The 8,433-nt window shown below is 42.2% G+C and overlaps 1 pseudogene; it reads right to left on the bottom strand.

Moving 5' to 3' along the window:
* Positions 1-6,129: 6,129 nt before the first annotated feature.
* LOC147425676 (uncharacterized) lies at positions 6,130-8,190 on the bottom strand (annotated as a pseudogene).
* Positions 8,191-8,433: the final 243 nt, after the last annotated feature.

Below are 8,433 nucleotides of genomic sequence, written 5' to 3'. Positions count from 1 at the left end.
ATTATCATCCACATCTCCATCTCCTCTTATAACCAATGCTCCCTTCCAATATAGTATGGACTTGAAGATATGTGTGCAAGCCCAAAGACTGGCGCCCCTTTCAGTATTTATTTTATATTTATGCTCAAGCAAAGTTACAATGCCCGGAGGTCCTCTTTGCTCGTAGCCTCATTAGCACAACTGAGCCAGAGAGTGGCCCTTGGGTCTAATTTAAAGGCGCCTTGACCATGGAACAACAATTACATGAAAATATTCAAACTCAAAACAAAACTGTCCCAAAAGCTGGCAGCGTTTTTCAGTTAGCACAAATTGTGAGATTCTGTACGCTATGCCACGTCAACAAAGTTAGCGTAATTAACTGCGGTCCATACGCTGTGCCATGTTAGAATGCCATTGCATATTACGACGTCTGTACAGTTGCCTGACAACTTTTTTTTATTTGTCTAATGTCCCTAGGGGCCCATCGGATGAAACCCTATAAGTTGGAACAACTTATAAGTCTTAGTCTTGTCAGTTGGGCATGCCACATCATAATTTTGTGACATACCCCCCTATTGAAAGAATTGTCCTCGATTACGTATGCAAAAACAAACATAAGCCATAAACCAGTTCAATAGACACTAGGGTGAAAACATGTTTAGGTGGTACCACTTTTTGCACCTTTTGGTGGTACCACCAATAGCACCTAGGCGGAGGGAAATTCAACGTGTTTCAAATTTAGGAAGAGAGCGAGAGGGAAATTCTAAATTTGCTTGCAATATAATGCGAGCCATTATGGGGTGGAGTGGGTCCCCTTTTTTTGAACTTACGGTCAATATGGCCTACACACTCCTTGTCTTCTTTCTCTTTTCCTCTCACGCAACTAGCTTGTCACTCGGACGCTCGCCTGTACTTGTGTGCCCGCTCTGCTCCCATAGCTCATGCTCCCCCCCATTGCTCATGCTTCCCCCTTTGCATGCTGTATCAGTCGTGCTCTGCCCCCCATTGCACATGTCGCGCTCTGCCATAGCCTTGGTGGAGCTCTGTCCCCATTGCCCCTGGCACGGAAGCATAAAGGCTGCAACAACACCCTCTGTAGAGATGACTCCCAAGATGAACACTCCCTCCAAGAAGCGCAAAAACCCGACTCAGAGCACGGAGATGACACAGCAGGCAGCCCCTGCAACAAACACCACAACACATCAGACCCCCACAACAACCACCACACAACAGACCCCCGCAACACATTTGACACGACAGACTCCTTCAAAAACCATGACACATAAGTCCCCTGCAATCAACACGATGCCGCAGACCCTAACAACAAAGACGACCCCCGAAAATTCCCCCTTCGAATGCATACTGTCGGTTGAAAAATCTGCTCAGAAAGGTGAGTTCTACATTGCGTTTCGGTCGTGTCTATACGCCTCATGGAAATGCATGGCAAAAAAATCCTATTTTTCAGCATTGGCTGCAAATCATTTTTCTCCATGGCATTGCTCGCACGATCGGTGGTATTTGGTACTTTCCAGGTTTTGCTATTCTGCATTGCAATTGCATGAGGAATATGGAGTGAGCATGGAAGGCAAAAGAAGTAGGTATGTCATTTCTCCACCTTTTCAACCAAAGTGAGGTGGGGTTGGTTCAGCAGTGGGAGTTGGTGAAGAGTCGGAGTTGGTGTCTATTTTTGGAAATTCATAGTTTCTACTTCAATTTTTGTACTATTGAACTTCTGTCCACTAGTGAAGCACTTCAGTGCACTTGGAGAACACTTTCAAGAACACTTCAGTGCACTTGGAGAACACTTTCAAGAACTTTGGGGCACTTTAGTGCCCTTTTAAGCACTCTGCAGCACTTGAAAGCACTCTGAAGCACTTTGTGGCACTTTCAAGCACTACGAGGCACTTTCAAGCAACCTGTCATGCACTTTAGTGCCCTTCGAAGCACTCTGCACCACTGTAAAGCACTTTGGGGCACTTGAAATCACTCTGAAGCACTTCAGTGCACTTCAAGAGAACTATGAGGCACTTTGTGGCATTTGATAGCACTCTAAAGCACTTTACCAGCACTTTAATGCACTTTGAACTACTTTGGTGCACTTTGGAAGCACTCTAAACTACTTGGTGGCACTTTAAAATAACTTTCAAGCACTCTGTGGCACTTCAAATCACTCTGAGGTACTCTGTGGCACTTTCAAGCACTAATTATGGTAGTTTCAAGCACTATGAAGTACTTTTAAAGCACTATGAAGTACTTTGGGGAACTTTGGAGCACTAAATAGAATTGTGTGGCACTTTGAAGCACGTTGAAGCACTGTAAAGCAATTTTTGACGCTTTCAAGCACTGTGAAGCACTGTGAAGCACTTTGAAGAACTCTGCAACACTTTAAAGCACTTTTGGGCACTTGAAATCACTCTAAAGTGCACTTTAAGGGCTCTTTGAAAGTACTTCAGTGCTATTTAAGAGCACTCTGAGGCACTTTGTGGCGCTCTGCAGCACTCCAAATCACTTTAGAGTTTAGAAAGCACTTTGAAGGACTCTAAAGTACTTTGTGGCACTTTCAAGCACCATGAAGCACTTTAGTGCACTTTGGAAGCGCTCTAAAATATTTTGACGCACTTTTTGGCACTTTCAAGCATTTGCAGGCTCTAAGAGATGCAATTTGAAGCACTTTGAGACACTTATAAAGCACTTCAAAGCTTTTGCAAGCACCCAAAATTATTAAGTAAATCATTGTGACACACTTTGAAGATGTTTTGACTGATATACCTGAGGTAAATCGAGGAGATGCATAGGATGCACCACATGTGCCCTCTTGCTGATTCTCTTTCAAACAACATCTTTCTTGTTTGGGGAGATGCGGATTTCCATTGACCAGAATTGAAACACGATTTCTTTGACTTTGATTGTTAAGGTATCGGTCCTATGCTGTTGACGTTGACACGTGTCTAAGGGAAGTGACCCCTCCTCCATATCAGTTTGCGGCCGAAAACTGGCTCCCGCGACATTTCTTTGATGAAGTCCTAATGTATTCGCAACATCATTATTGCTCATTACATTGTCAGCCCCATTGACTCCATTGAGGCATGCCATGACAGTAGCCCATTTCAAAAATAGCTCATTGTTTGAGCGAGAAGTCTTCACCTCAGACAATGTATGAAAAATGTTAGAGGAAATCAGCCTGCCAACTCTCTCCAATGTGGGTTGCAACATTGAGACGTTCGATGACTGCGAAGTTGCTGTAGAATGCTCCATTGAAGACCCTCGGAAAGCCCGTTTGTTTGATTACGCCAACACTTAGCAACTGCCCTACAAATTTTCTTTGCCTCGTGCTCATCAATGTCACCATCCTCTTGCGCTCGTGCCATCCTTTTTTGCATGTTTCTTTGTTCCCTTTCTTTGCAGCCCAATAGTTTCATAGACTCGACAGAAGATTCCTTGGGATATGCTGTGTAGCAGATAATGGAGGAAGGTAAAGGGGGTTTATACTTCCATTATGAGTATTATGTGATTCCATGTATAACGTGCGAGGATGCTAATGACACGACAATGAAGACATTCAAAAACAGTGCCATAGTACTCACATATATATATGTATATATACATACATATATATATATATATATATAAATATAAATATATAAATATATATATATATAGTGAGAGAGGTTTCATTGAAGCTGAATATGACTGGCAATGAGGAGCTGGTTGATATATATATATATATATATATATATATATATATATATATATATATATATATATATATATATATATATATAGAGAGAGAGAGAGAGAGAGAGAGAGAGAGAGAGAGAGAGAGAGAGAGAGAGGCATAAGAGGTGGAGGGACCCATTGAGGCAGTACTGTAGAGATCCCAAGGGAGTGGTGGAGAGAGGGAATTTAAATGTGCAGGCAGTTTGCTACTTTAAGCTTTTAGTATTAAAGTGAAATGGAATTTCCAGCCCGCATAAATTCCAAGCTCTCAGCCAAAAAAGAATTTATCTTTCCTTTATATAGTATGAAAATGAATAACCCACCACCCATTTCATCTCCTAAAAAGGAGTGTCCAAGACACTCCTTTTTGGTACCACCTAAACATGCTACGAGCCACTAACTCTTAAGTATCAACACACTAAACGACGCAAATCTAGTACTTGCACAAAGACGATGTGAGCGGGATGAAAACACATAGAACGCCTCTATAATGACCCGACACACACTCTTGGGATGATACACACACACACACACACACACACACACACACACACACACACACACACACACTATGGGGCACCACTCAGCTTACACAACCCACCTAGCCGAGATAGGGAGCACACTGATGGAGTGAGAGGAGAGAAACTATCCACTTGCCCACTCCACACAGAGACACACACACACACACACACACCCAAAACACTTAGCTCAAAAGAGAAGAATTTCTGATGATTAGATACAATAGAGCTTGGGCCAACACCAATGGGACAAATAGCTCACACAATATTGATGAAATATGCCAGATACAATCACAAATTGGGGTTATACAAATTGGCGTGCGAATATTTCCGAGCAACGAAATAACCGAGCAAGTCCCTTTAGACATTCTTTATTATTTAGAGTGAATTGCAAAAGTGTAAGCGAGTTTTCCAATGTTTTGCTCTCCCTCTCATCACCACAAAGATCATTGTCATAAAAGTCCTCTGTGATGAATAACATAGAGCACACTTGATCTCACTATGTAGAGGATCATGAGCCGAAGACCCTCATCCTTTTCTTTGAGAGGCTCTCCTAATTGCAAGACTACACCAAAGTTTTCAGAAAACTAAACAACCCTTTAAATCAATGCACAATCACTACAAATATTCGTATTTTACACAATGTCATTTATCATGTAATCAATACACTCATTGTAATCAACACACCCATTGTATGTTGAAAGGCAAGCATGAAGTAAAGTCTAGCTATGAGCAAGCTCTGATAAAAAAATAACATCATATCTTCATTCTTAAGAGGAGATACCAAAGATGAAGTTGAATTATTATAGCAACAAAAACATTTGAGAGTAGGACACATTTATGTCACAAATAAAAAAAATCTTAATCACACCATGCAACTACATGACATTGCTTGAGTTAGTGATTTTTTTAACATGAAAAACTAATCAATTTCAAGACGTTGCTAAGTATTGAAGAATCTATATCTACAATATTATTATAAAAGAAAATTTAAGTTTTTCCTTCCTTCCATTGCCTCTATCTTCAAGCTCACTTTACCTAATGGCAATGGCCATGTTCAATGTGATTACCAATTGCTAGCTATTCGGGAGCTTTGAAAAATTTTCAAATCACAAAAACTATTGTCACTCTACTTATCAACAAAATCATCAAGAAGACAAGCTGTTGCATTCATAACATCAAACATTCATAACATTAAAGAGAGAAATTTATTGGGTGGAACAAAAAAAAGCCCCAATCCCTTCAATCACGGAACAAAAGAAATAGCCCCCGGCCTGTCGCAACAAGTGTCAGCGGATGCAGAATCATTCCATGCTAGCGTGGGACTGTTACGACAGAGCTGCCAATGCTTGTGACAAGGTGAGGTCATGCACCTACCATCTATTGTTCTAGCACTTTTCACTTGTATTATCCACTTGGAATACATTTCCATATATAGGCTGATCAAAATGTTCTTTTTTAATGGGACACAGGGCCAAGTGCTATGTTTTGCGGGCTGGCAATAGAAGTTGACATTGAGGGAGCTTGGATGAGCAGTGATCAACTTCCTTCATTCTTTCTGGGCTTGCAAACAATAACTTTAATGTGCTTGTCCTACATGCAAATGCACCTAGTCTTTCACATCCTTTTCAATATGCTAACTAGCAATGATCATGCTATGTATGTCCATTCTCAGTGCAAAAATTTGGCTACTTTTTGTGGGTGCCCTAGGTTGCGGCATCATTGTAGCATGTACAACAAGTCACTTGTCTTATTAACATTAAGACTGGTTTCAAAAAACATGATCTTCAATCGTATCTTCAAAGTAGCTTTGACTCATGTGCATATGACACAGGACCCTCTGTTTTTGCAATCAGTCCCTTGCCTTGCCTCTGCATTTTTTATGATTGAACACATTCATTCAAATATCGGTCCTTCAAATTTTTGGCACATTGACATGGGTTTTGCTTCTATTCGAGTAGTAGTTCTCAACTCCTGCTAATTCTCCCTCCTGCTCTTTCTCTTTGGTCTTGATCCCCTTCAATGATCTACTTTTGCTGCCCTTCATATCCATACTCCTCCATCTCTGACGCAGCCTTCGACCTCTCCCTCTGCTTGCTGCCTTGCTTCGTGCGTCCCTTCCTCTCTATCTCTTGCTCCCCCTTTGACACATGCACCCTCTATGGCGATATCTTTTCTTTGAAAGAAGAGTACTGCAGCTTGCCCAGCTTTATGATGCCTCAGCCTCCTCTCCCTGCATGCTGCTCATTATACAAGCATTGTGAATACAAGCCACACACTTGCTCTTCATCCTCAAAGTCATCCAGCCCAAGCCTCCTGTGATTAATGAAAGCGAGCAAAACCCTCTCTCCAGACGACGTCCGCGGTGGACTGATGGGCACCATTGCGCCGAAGCAGTGTGCAAAGGAAGGCGCAGGCCAAGAGCATTGTGACACCTGTCGAAACCGGTCCGCGCCGACGCGAAACGGTTCCAGTAGGTTCACGCTATACAATGCAGTAGGGATTGACTCTAAAGGGAAGCCTCTGTCATATGACCTGATGCACGATGGTGGCGTCTCCAGATCCATCATGCATCCTGCAAGAAGCGCCTAGAGAAGCCAGGCCGGCGGGTGTGTCATATAAGAACTGGCGGCTGAAGGGCGTACTGCTAGCACAACTTACCGCTCGTAAAACACTACTACAGGCCATAAGTCAGCTACCAACAGTAGAAAACAAGAATACCCAACACATACAGCTGCAGGTCTCTCTCTCTCTCTCTCTCTCTCTCTCTCTCTCTCTCTCTCTCTCTCTCTCTCTCTCTCTCTCTCTCTCTCTCTCTCGCGCGCGCGCGCGCTTGTGCACACAAACACTCGCATGTCTGAGATGCTAGTGACCCTACTATCCTAGTGTAAATGTGGAGTGCTCTGCTTCATGCAGAACGTAAGCTGAGCCATGGAGTTTGCGAACCCTAGTGCCACCGCCATGAAAACCAAAATAACACGTTTTCTAAAAAGAAATCACCCTACCCTCCCCTCCTTGGTCTATTGCTGCAACCAATCTGCACCGGCGCGGACTGGTTACAGCAATAGACCAGGGAGGGGTAGGGTCACAAGGGCCGGTATTAAACGGTTGTAGTAGAAGAGTAGGGTCACACGCCAATTTGTGGAATTTTCCAAAATACCCCTCAAATTTCAAGAATTCCCAAAACACCCCCAATATTTTGTCATAAATTCCCAAAATGCCCTTCAAATTTTTGAAAATTCCCAAAATACCCTATTTGCGAGATAAAAGTTTTCCAAAGATAAGAAAAATTGTAGCTTTTAATAAGAAGATTGATTTTCTATCAATACAAGATGCTAAAATTAGAGTTTGAGTTGGTTATGTAGGGCTTGGAGATGTATTGCTTCATTGTTTTTAGACATAACTGCGTTTTCTAACGAGGTGATTTGTGACAAATTACATGCTAAGCACTCAATTAAAACAAATCTCAATTGTCAAAACGGAATAAAGAGTAGAAAATCTTAAACAATCCAACCAAAATAGATATAATGGTATTTTGGGAAATTTTGAAATTTGAGGGGTATTTTGGGAATTTCCACAAATTAGACTCAGGGTCTGTTGAAAAATTTTCTTTTAAAAATGTCAAGCAAACCAGGGGTCTGTTGTAGCATGCGGTGCTACAGGCATATAATTCAATTGTGCGCCTCTTGGGGGAGGTGGCAAGATGTTGAGGTGTTTACAACAGCGGATGACAGTACAACGACACCTGCAATGTGATGGCGAGCAATGGTAGGGATTTTTTCTTCCATGCTTGAAGGGACTAGGGCATTGGATTTCAGCCACATAAGCCGGTGTATAGGAGAAACAACTATGCTCTTGTGCTGGTTGCTCTTGTTTACATGCTGGTGCAAAGGATCCTGGCAGGCTTTGGAAGCTTTGAATTGCCATTATGTGAGTGAGGCAAGCCTGGATATTCTATGACCTTAGGTGTTTTCATAAGTGAGAGCATGCACAATATAGGAGCTTTTAAGAAATTGTTGCTTCATGATTGTACCTCTACATTGTGCAGGCAAATGCACTTGGGACTTGGGCCTCTTCAGTGAAAAAGAACTTGCAATCGGCTCTAGGTCGTATCGCTTTTGTTTAATGATCACGATAGACTCATTAGGCAAGAAATTGTGTCAAGCTCTCATTTCCTCCACCATTTTAGTGTCAAGCTGGCAAGAGGAAAGGGAGGGCC

Source organism: Adiantum capillus-veneris, chromosome 25, assembly GCF_014529385.1.
Source record: "Adiantum capillus-veneris isolate H3 chromosome 25, ASM1452938v2, whole genome shotgun sequence".
Lineage (NCBI taxonomy): Eukaryota > Viridiplantae > Streptophyta > Polypodiopsida > Polypodiales > Pteridaceae > Adiantum > Adiantum capillus-veneris.
Note: the sequence above shows the minus strand (reverse complement) of the source record. Positions and strands in the feature narration are given on the sequence as shown.